Source organism: Gopherus flavomarginatus, chromosome 3 (assembly GCF_025201925.1).
Source record: "Gopherus flavomarginatus isolate rGopFla2 chromosome 3, rGopFla2.mat.asm, whole genome shotgun sequence".
Classification (NCBI taxonomy): Eukaryota; Metazoa; Chordata; order Testudines; family Testudinidae; genus Gopherus; species Gopherus flavomarginatus.
In genome coordinates, this window is record NC_066619.1 from 3,726,986 (window position 1) to 3,738,680 (window position 11,695).

The window sequence follows — 11,695 nt, forward strand, 5'->3', positions numbered from 1 at the left end:
TGTATGTGTGAAACTGATTGTTCCTTCCCAAGTGGAGCACTCCGCACCTATCCCTATCGAACCTCACCCTGTCTACCTCAGACCATTCCTCCAATTTGTCCAGATCATTTTGAATTTTGACCCTGTCCTCCAAAGCAGCTGCAATCCCTCCCAGTCCGGTATCATCCGCAAACTTAATAAGCGTACTTTCTATGCCAACATCCAAATTGTCGATGAAGATACTGAACAGAGCCGGCCCCAAAACAGACCCCTGCGGAACCCCACTTGTTATACCTTTCCAGCAGGATTGGGAGCCATTAATAACCACCCTCCGAGTACGGCTATCCAGCCAGCCATGCACTCACCCCATAGTAGCCCCATCTAAATTGTACTTTCCTAGTTTATCTATAAGAATTTCATGCGAGACCGTATCAAATGCCCCACCAAAGTCCAGGCATATCACATCCACCGCTTCTCCCCGATCCACAAGGCCCGTCGTCCTATCAAAGAACGCTATCAGATTTTCGTGAGTCTTCTGCTGACCTGACTGGGCTGCCACCTCGGGCAAGCCCATAACTCGCCCTGGCTCAGTTTCCCTATTTGTAAGATGGAATCAGTAGCACAGAGGCCAGCTCCCCTGGCTCCCAGTCCTGCACCTTCTCCCCCTTTCTTCCATTCATTACTCACTACAGCTGCATGCGGCTCTAGCTGAGGGGGGTCTGGCTGCACGGCTTCCAGCGTGGGGACAAACTCCTGCTCATGGGGCTTGGCTAGTGCCCTGTAAACAGCAACACCCACGTTAGACTCAGGTTAGCCTCCTAGGCTCAGACCCAGGGGGTCAGGTGGGCTGGAGAGCCTGAGCCGCTGCCTAAACCGAATCCCCACTTGCATGAGCCCCACTCGAGTGAGTCTGTCTGCCCTGGATGGGGCGCTCGCTGCCAGTTGCAGCACAGACACACCTGTGCTGAAGACAAAGCTTGAGGTACGAGCCCACCCAAGGCCACAGCAGTGGCTGTGCAGGAGTACAGGGGCTCATCTAAGGAAATGGCAGTCTCTCTGAGTCCAAATACAAACCAGTGACCAAGTAGAAATCCACAGCTGTCACATGCCAACCTCCCACCTACCCTCAGAGCTTCACAGCATCCTGCTCTGGAAACAGCTCCCCCTACAACTTGCGGTGAAGGAAAATCTCCATTAGCAGCATAAGGTCTATGAAACACATAGGCACTGCTGCTCTTGCCCAGCAGGGGGCAGTGCTGCACACGCACGTGTGCACACGCTTGCTAGTCAGCTCGCTTCTGCTGTTCCAAGTTTAATTAACAAACCTGTGCAGGAGTTAGGTAAGAATTGAGCTCCTTTAGAAGCAGAGGCAAAAGCCAGAAATAATTAGCTCATAGCTACTCAGTGGCAGACTCAGGATTCAAATGCAGGGCATCCTGCCTCTTCAGCCTGAGCTCACTCCTCCAGATCCTGCTGCCAGCAGCTCCTCCCATGAGCGAGGAAAAATAAACCTCCCATTCTAGCAGTGTCCTGAGGTGCTCAGGTCACAGCGGGCCCCACCTGCTCCGTTTATTAGCATGTCAAACCTGAAATATTTCCATGGAAACACAAGACCCCTCCAATCTCTGTTGCCATTAAAAAAAATCCTCCCCTAGGAATAGCGGAGGAATTGGGAACACAGAATGATTATGATCAAATCCGAGAGACACTGAGGGCACCGGTATGATTTGTGCTGTCTAAACGTTAATCAGAATAATAATGCCTATTGAGACAGCTGGTTTAAAAGGCTTGATGTAGAAGTAAAAATTCCAATAAAACTCGATTAGCCCGTCCCCATTACGCTAATGGTGCCTACTGCTAAAAGCTCCCTTCTATAGACATTCATATTAATGGGCTAATTACAGGAAATAAAATCCGGGGCTGAGCATTACTGTGTAGGCTGATTAATTCGGCACGGTCATCTCTATTTTTTTGATTTAATGAATGCATTTCTTGATGTGCCAACTCTTTGTCTTGACTGGGATTTTTGTGACAATTTTCAACATATTTAGTTGAAAACAAAAGGAGAGAAAAATTTAATCTCTACATCGACTCTTCCGTTGGAAAGAACATTGTTTAAATGCATATGTCAAAACCTGGGAACAGACAAAGAAACCCACACGTGACTGGTGCAGACGTGAAAGGATGACAGCCCACAGTTATTGTACAATGTAACGGCATGGCACCCCCCCCCTCGTGAGCGCCTCCTTCTGGGGGTGTGTGTCTGCAGTCTTTAAGCAGTCCTGGCCCTGGTATTGGGCCATATCCCCTTCCTCCCTGGAGGCAATAGTTTCACCCTCTCTGGGCCCTTTTGGCCCCAATTGGGCAACTGAGTGGTTCAGATCCCCCTCCCATTGACAAACCTGAATAGCCCTGCCCCCTGGTTAAGGGTTCATGGGTGCGAAAAGGCTTAGGGATCACAGCCTCGTGAAGAAGCTCTCAGCTCTCAGCCTTGCCCAGCAGACCGCGAGGCTCAGCACCCACACGGTCAGCACACGGTCCCCAAACAAACAAGCCGAGCACACGGTATATTTCAGTCAAGCAGCAAGCACACCACACACACAGATACACCCACTACAGACAACAAACTTACCCCAAGGGTCACGTAATCGCTCCTCCTTCACCTGGAGAACTCCCTCGGAAAACTCCCCTGTCAGCCGCTCCTGTTCGCTAGCTCCTGTTGTAGGCCACCATTGCCAGAGTGTGTTGTGAAGGCCAAGACTATAACAGGGTTCAGAAAAGAACTAGATAAGTTCATGGAGGATAGGTCCATCAATGGCTATTAGCCAGGATGGGCAGGGCTGGCGTCCTTAGTCTCTGTTTACCAAGGAATGGGCGACAGGGGATGGATCACTTGATAATTCCCTGTTCTGTTCATTCCCTCTGGGGCACCTGGCATTGGCCACTGTCAGAAGACAGGATACTGGGCTGGATGGACCTTTGGTCTGACCCAGTCTGGCCGTTCTTATGTCCTAGAGAGAGAGAACAGGTGTGGCAGAGAGAGTGGCTATGGGAAGGGGAGAGCTGGGAGTGAAACAAAAAGAGGAAGAAAGTTGAAGGTGAAGAAAAGGGCGGCGGAGGAGAAGCAGGGGGAAAGGAGAAAAGAAAATGCACAGAAGACAGAAGGAGGAGGAGTGGGGAGAATCTAGCTACCCGAGCCATCTCGCTTGCCTCACCTTGGCCTCCCTTCCTCATCAAAACTAAACCCTCCAGCCAGCCCTTTCCCAGGACACTTTGAAAATCTGGTCATCTGAGATAACAGAGCCTTGTAGACAGTAACCTTGATTTTCACACCGGGCTCTGCTTTGGTGGCTAACGGGAGCTTGGGTGGGACGCGAAGCTCCATCCTAGCAGGAAGGGTGGGGCAGACAGTCTTCTGCACGCTCAAGTTCCAGGGTGTTGATAAGGTCTAGGAATCAAGTGGCAAGTAAAGGCAGGAGCACGTGCAGCACAGGAGAATCTGGGTCAAGCCGAACATCTGGAGAAGCAGGGGAGTGGTCAAGGCTGCGACTCCCTTGCAGTTTTTCAGCATCTCCCAACCTGAAATTTGACTTCCTGTCGCTGTGTCAGATGGGGTAATGGTACTGTATTGTATTGTACCCACTGGGTGGGGTCGGTCAGGGCTGGTGCTACCATTAAGGCAAACTAGGTGGTTGCATCGGGCGTCAAGATTTGGGGGTGCCAAAAAGCGGTGCCACCAATTTTTTTTTACAGCGGTTCCTCCCCGAGTGTGCAGTCGCTGCTCCACTTCTCCCGCCTCCCAGGCTTGCAGCATCAATCAGCTGTTTGGCGCCGCAAGCCTGGGAGGAGAATTAGAGCAGGGGTGGCATGCTCGGGGAGGACGTGGAGCAGAGGTGAGTTGGGGTGGGGAGGTGCCGCACGGCTCCCCAGGGAGAGAGGGAGCTACCGTGGGCAGAGAGGGGGGCTTAAGGCGGGGGGGAACTGCCGTGGGGAGGGTGCCTCAGGGTGGAGGGGGGGCGGGGAGCTGTTGAAGGGCTGGGGGGGGCGCGAGGTGGAAGTTTCGCCTAGGGTGTGAAACTTCCTTGCACCAGCCCTGGGGCCGGGTTCCGGTAGCTGGGGGCTGCAGGGACCGAAGTCCATCTGCCCCTCTTAGGAACATACTCCAGCTCAAGCCAAATGATGTGCCCCAGGCCCCAGAGTGGCAGGCGCTGTGCAAACTGCCTGCTTCAGACACCTGAAATCCACCATTATTTTGGGGGGGGGGGGGAGTGCGTCTTTCTCTTCCATCCTGGAGCAAGCAAGAGATGGCAAGCTGGGCCTGAACTGGGAGCCTAGGCAGGAACGCCAGCAGCTAGTCTTGCTCTACTTGTCTCTCTGCAACCTCAGCAAGCTATAAGAGAAAGGATCTCAGTGATGAAAATACCGACATTTATCAAAGCTCTAAATAGAACATCAAAAATATCCCCTCCCCCTGCTTTCTTTTTGTGCTCTGCTAAATCCTGCCAATGGGGGAGGAGACAACATCTCTGTTACAAGCGGTTGGATGCCGTCTTTGCATTTTCCTGGCTCTTGCATTCCCACAGGTGTCCCTGTTTCTTTTCTTTAGAAACGGCCCTTTTGATTTACTTTGCTTCCAGCAAATTTTAATTATCTCTCAGCTTCCATTGTCTGGCAAGGAGAAGCGGCCAGACATTTCATCGTCACACAGCTCGGGCACGATGGGGCAGAACCTAAATTCAAATAAATAATCATTTGTCAAAATTATCCGTTCCTGGGACTGGGCTTCTGACTGTCTGAGTTGCTCTGTCTGTATTGACTCAGAGTCGTAGCGGCTTTGGCTGGGTGTATTCTTGTGCAATTTCCCTCAGGTCAGAGGCGACAAAATTGGCCAGTTTGGGAGGTTGTGAACTGCAGGCCAAATTAAGATTAAAGCAGCAGCAACAGTAGCAGCAGCATCTTATCATTGATGAAAAGATGCTGGCTGGAAAGGAGCTAAAGAAATTGCAGGATGAGCCTCAGCTCCAGATAGCCCCTTTGAGTCAGGTTTTTATTTACAATTATCAATCATCAGCTCATTTAGCAGGACCCCAAGATTAAAACCCTATTCCCAGGTCTTGATAATTACTGCATTTACCGGCTATTATTTGCACCAAAAGTTGTTGATATCAGGTATATCTTCAGGGCACTGTAACATCAATGGAAGTCACGAGGTGGCGCTATTGAAGATAGCGTTACACATGCTGTATAGGTGTTAGCGCTTGAAGAAATGCTTAGTGTAAACTGTGGTGCAGTACTGTTGAGATGCTAGTAAAGTTTGTTCCATCTGAGTGTCTCTGGCTGGGCTGTTCACAGATATATTGCAGCCACTGCCCATGGATCAACTACACGTGAGCAAACGAAACTTTACACGGAGTCGAAACGTTTCAGGCACAAATATTCTATTAATGATTTAGTGATAATTACCAGCAAGGGTGTCTTGCTCAGCTCACCCAGAACTCTCAGCTGCTGTGTTACTGCTCTGCCTCAGCAAGAGAGAGCTTTGCTGCTGCTATGCTATTGTCAAGGCTGCTTTCCCACTCCAGCACTTTGAGTGAAGAAGGTGGGGGCCTGCAAGGATTCTAAAAATTAATACTGGCCACCCCAGGCTTGTATTAAACTCCCAGGGTTACAGCTTCTCTCTGACCTTGGATGGATGATACTGCCACCACCCAAGTGCAGAACCCCTCTGAGAGCCCAGAAAGGCACACTTGGGAATTCCTTCCTGTGGGGCACCCTCAAGTCCTTTCACCCCCCATCCCAGGGAAGAGCTGAGAAAGAAAACAAAGAAAATCAGCTGTTGCCACCAGCTAATTAAACAACATTTGCACAAACCTCTTGAGATACAAAAATCCCAATCTTGTTCTTAAAAAAGGTAAATTTTATTAACAAGAAAAAGAAAAAAAAAGAAATAAAATACAACTGGGAACAACTCAGGCTATCACTAGATTTTAAAAGAGCAACGACAAGGATTAAGCACCAATAATAACTTTCTTGAGGTTCAGCTTAAAGGTTACAAGCAAAACAGAAGCACCTGGGGTTAGCACAGAGGAATCCACAAGCCATAACAAAATCAAAGGGATAAACCTAATCACGTTAGACATTCCTGATTTACCTAAATATCTGGGGTTTTAAACGAGTAGTTTCTAGATATGATCCTGATGATTTTTCATACCTGGCCCAAGCTTCTTACAGTATAACTGCTGCCGTCTGCCTCTCCCCAGGAGAACAACAACAGACAGACAAAAGGGGAGTCATTTTTCTATTTTAAAAAGTTCTAGCCTTCCCATTGGCTCTTTTGGCCAGGTGTTCACTCACTTCCTTTTACCTTTGCATAGCAGTGAGACTTTTTAACCCTATACAAGAAGAGCAATTAGAGAATAGCTACTCAGAAGGATTTTATAGGTACTGGCTGGCTGGGTGTCCATAAAACGGAGCTAGCCCCCCTTCATTTATCCTACCTCTACATCAATGCCCTGGAGCACCAGCTTGTCTCTCTGGCCAGCAACTCTTCTGGGCTCTGCCAGCCCAAACCTGGCCTTGCAGGTACTAATCAGTGAACCCCAGTTCTTGAGCTCCCCAGAAACAACTCCCAGCCGTGTCCAGTCCCTCTCCCTGGATACACAGAAGTTATTAGGTATGTTGCCTCCAAGGAGACAGAGCACAAACCAGCTTGTTATTTCAGCTGAGGCCTTCACCCTTCAGTTTAATCCCCAGCACTGATGTTTTTGTAGTAAAACAAGAATAGACTTATTAAGAACAGAGACTAAAGCGCTAATAAGGAAGAATAGAAGACACAGTTTATGGGCACAATTAAACAAAACAAAACACGCTTTCCAGTGATTAAAACTTAACTTAGGTGAGTTACAATCTTCATCTAAGCAGGTTTCTCACCGCTAGTCAGTTTCAGCTCCTCTTGGAGTTCAGGCCAAGAGGATCCACTTTTCATGAGCTCAAAGGGTGCGGCTCCCCCTTCATCCCCTAGGTTATGGATGCCAAAATGGCCATCTGTTTCTGCTTATATTGGGGTGTATGGGGTTGTCAGGGAGGGGTAGTACCTCTGATAGCGGAGCAGTCGTACTCCTAGGAATAGCTCATCCACTTTGGTCCCCACTTGACACCCAGCTCTCACCTGTGGCTCCAAGTAGCTGTCAGCATGCGACAGCAGCCGCACCCTGGAAACCGTCTCGACGGGCGGGCTGAACCAGGTGAGGGCAGCCGGTGAGTCTGAGACCCTTGGTGAGTTAGGGCCTGTCTACCCATTGCATGCGAAGGCTGGATCCGACTGACTGAGGAAACCTGGTTCAACGGTCAGGAGGGCGGGGACGGTAAGCGTTGTGGAATGCTCAAGAGCACAACAAGACATGTAGGTGTCCTGGTCATCCACTGCGCCCTGCCCTGTCTCCAGCCGTCTCGACTCTTGTCCTGCCACTGGATACAGATAGGAACTCAGAAGAGAGAGTGAGGTTGACGTCACACAACTCTCCCTCACTTTAATCCAATTCACGCGCAAGTCTCGACATCACATCATATCACATCATATCGAGTCCTGTGGCGATGGGCGAGCGACGAAGTAGCAGGTGTGGATACACTGGGAGCTGTAGCTGCGGACCTGCACACAGGCGGCTCAGGTATAATGGTCGTTCCTCACTGACCGAAGCAGCAGTGGAGCTCAGCGTCTTCTTGAGCGACTGAGCAACCCTATTCAGGATTGCACTGCTCACCTCCATAGAATGAGGAGGGGCTAGAAAAGGTGCCCTAAACATTGCCTGCTGCACCTTACCCTGGCCAGCATACCGCGGCTGGTGGGGATCCCATAAAAGTGGTCGAACAAAAACAAAACTTAGAGTGACACCAATCACCGTTGGCACATGGAATGTGCACACGCTACTGGACAACATCAAGGCAGACAGACCGGAGAGAAGAACAGCACTTGTCGCCAGAGAGCTCGCACGCTACAACATTGACATTGCATCCCTTAGCAAAACTCGCCTTGCTAATGAAGGACAGCTGTCCGAGTCAGGCGGAGGCTATACATTCTTCTGGAGTGGCCACAGCAGTGATGAGCGTCACGAATCTGGAGTTGGCGTCGCCATCAAGAATCATCTTGTTCGGAAACTTGCCAGTCCCCCCAAGGGTGTGAATGATCATCTCATGACAATGCAGCTTCCACTTCAAAAAGGAAAACAAGCTACTCTGATCAGTGCATATGCTCCCACAGTGACCAACCCAGAGGATGTGAAGGATAAATTCTACAAAGAACTAGATGCTCTGCTATCATCAGTGCACTGCACAGACAAGTTGATCCTGCTTGGCGATTTTAACGCAAGAGTCTGATGAGATGCCTGAGCCTGGGAAGGAGTCATCGGGAAAAATGGAGTGGGAAAGTGTAACAGCAATGGCCTGTTACTGCTGAAAACTTGTGCAGCACATGACCTTCTGATCACCAATACGGTCTTCCGCCTCCCTACGCATAACAGGACTTCGTGGATGCATCCCTGTTCCAAGCACTGGCATCTGATTGACTATGTCATCATCAGGAGAAGGGACAGACAAGATGTCAGGGTTACAAAAGCTATGTATGGCGCTGACTGTTGGACGGATCACAGGCTCATAGTATCCAAAATGAAGCTTCGTATCATGCCGAAGAGACGACCACAAGGCTGTAAGGCTCTCAAAAGGATCAACGTGTCGAAGCTGAAGAACAGCCGCATCACTGAAAATCTAGCGGAAGACCTAGAAAATGAGCTTCCTGATTTTCGTATTGAGGATGACGCTGAGAAAGACGGGGAGCGATTCCGCAACACTGTCCATACAGCTGCATCGAAGGTATTGGAGCCCTCCACACACAGGTGGCAAGACTGGTTTGATGAAAATGATGCAGAAATCCAGGCCTTACTTGCTGAGAAGCACCACCTGCATCGTGCATATCAGAACAACCCATCCTCAGCGGCAAAGAAGGCCGCCTTTATCAACTCTCGCAGAACAGTACAGAACCAACTGCGCAAAATGCGGGACTTGTGGCTGAGCGCCAAAGCAGATGAAATACAGGCGTACGCGGACAGGAACGACTATAAGCAGTTCTAGGAAGCCCTCAATATACTCAATGGTCCACAGTCTTCTCGGAGCTTTCCCCTCCTGAACTCTGATGGCACTGTGCTCCTTACAGAGAAGACGCAGATTCTCCAGAGATGAGCTGAACTTTTTGAAGCAATTCTCAGCTGCCCCTCAGTCATCAGTGATGAGGCCATTGACAAGATGCCCCAGGTTGCAGTCAATGACTCCATGGATACTTCACCAGAAGAGGACGAAGTGAAGAAAGCCATCAACCAGCTGTCAAGTGGCAAAGCCCCAGGGTCAGATGCCATAACAGCAGAGGTGTACAAAGTTGGTGGACCTGTGCTGCTACGGAAACTCACTGAGCTGTTTCAGTCCTTCTGGAAGCAGGGATCCATTCCACAGGAATTTAGAGACGCGTCTATCATGCACCTCTATAAGAGGAAGGGCAATCGCCAGGTATGCGACAATCACCGTGGAATCTCGCTGCTTTCTACAGCGGGGAAAGTTCTTGCACGGGTTCTGTTGAACCAATTGATCACTCACCTGGAACAAGGTTACTGCCAGAATCACAGTGTGGCTTCCGCAAGGGACATGGGACTATTGACATGATCTTCGCTGCGCGTCAGCTACAGGAGAAATGTCAAGAGCAGAATCGTGAACTCTACATAACTTTTGTGGACCTCACGAAAGCATTCGACTCTGTCAGTCGCCAGGGCCTGTGGAGGATCATGTCGAAATTCGGCTGTCCAGATAGATTCATATGAATGGTATGTCAATTTCATCACGGTATGATGGCTCATGTCCTGGATGACGGTGAAACATCTGAGGCCTTCCCCCAGTCACCAATGGCGTCAAGCAAGGGTGTGTTTTAGCACCCACTTTGTTCAGCATGATATTCTCTGCCACTCTGACTGATGCCTTTCAACACTGCGCTGAAGGAGTAGGCCTGAAGTACAGACCTGATGGGAAGCTATTCAGTCTGAGAAGGCTGCATGCCATCACCAAGGTGAAGGAAACTGCACTTTGAGACTTCCTCTTTGCCGATGATTGTGCTCTGAATGCTAGTACAGAGCCAGAAATGCAAATCAGTATGGACAAGTTTTCATCTGCAGGCAACAACCTCGGTCTCACCATTAACATCAAGAAGACTGAGATCATGCACCAGCCAGCTCCCCATGCTCCGTACTCAGAACCGTCCATCACAGTAAATGGACAGAGACTTCAGGCAGTGGACCATTTAATGTACCTGGGCAGTACCCTTTCCAGAGCAGTGTCAATCGATGATGAAGTAAACTGTCGAATTGCTAAAGCCAGCTCTGCATTTGGCCGATTGCGCTCCAACGTCTGGGAACGTCGAGGGATCAGCCTACCAACGAAGCTGAAGGTCTACCGAGCAGTGGTGCTTCCAACTCTGCTGTACACCTGTGAGACGTGAACTGTCTATCGGAGTCATGCACGAAGGTTCAATCGCTTCCACATTTCCCGTCTGCAAAAGCTTCTAAAAATCAGATGGCAGGACAAAGTGCCCGACACTGAAGTCCTTACCAGAGCCAGTCTGCCGTCAGTTCACACACTGCTGATGAGAGCCCAGACCAGATGGGCCAGACATGTCGTGAGAATGTCATATGAGCGCATTCCTAAACAACTCTTCTACGGAGAACTCACCCAGGGAAAGCGCTCCCATGGAGGACAAAAGAAGAGGTTCAAGGACACACTGAAGACACTGAAGGAAACCCTCGCACTGAACCGTCCAGCATGGCGCAGCCTCATTCACACAGGCAGTAATACCTCTGAGGCGAGGCGTATTGCTGAGGGTGCGCAAGTCCAGAGCTGCCTGCACATCATCGATAGTGCCATCACATGTCTGCCCGATGTGTGACAGGACATTCCATGCCCGAATCAGACTGATCAGTCATCTTTGGACGCACAGAGTCCAGTCATCAAACGAATGAGTTGTTGAGGTCTTCATCGACAATGATGGACGAACATCATATTTCCCAAAGTCTGTTCTCTCTGTTTCAAGATCCAGGAAGGCTTCCTGGGGGGTGCAGTTCCATCCATCATTGTGATTATTCAGCTGTCTTCCTCCTGCATGTTTAGCTTGATGGCTTTGTTTACCTTCTATGTAGATGTACTTTTCATTGTCCTCTGAGGTATTACCTGGCTCAATGGATATTGGAGACATGGGAAAACAGGCAAAGCCACATTTCTTTGTCTAGGACAGACTGGGCTTATGCCCTGCTTGCCAAACATCTTTTTATGAACATATTTCCAGAACTTAATTCTTTATACACCGCCTGTACATGCAGCACGCAATAATGTTAATGACTAGCGTGTTACCAGTTTGCATACAATGCCTTCTATGACATCTTTTAGATATAGATTATGACACCAGTGTGTTGGGGCAAGGAGTACGTCAGGTCTGAGGTGAGTTATGGTAGGGTGTGCCCTCTGTCATGGGGCATTGAGGGGGCTCCCTGCGTTACACAGGGTAATTACACTGTCATTGCACCCCAATCTAAAGAGAAGGCTATCAAGGCCTCATAGATACTTCAGGAGAAATTCTGCTGCACTAAAGAAGTGGAAATTTGGACAGATGACTAGGGAGGAGTATAAAAAT

At 49.5% G+C, this 11,695-nt stretch overlaps 1 pseudogene; it reads left to right on the plus strand.

Annotated features, from left to right (window-relative positions):
• Positions 1 to 7,171: 7,171 nt before the first annotated feature.
• Positions 7,172 to 11,180, plus strand: LOC127046365 (uncharacterized; annotated as a pseudogene).
• Positions 11,181 to 11,695: the final 515 nt, after the last annotated feature.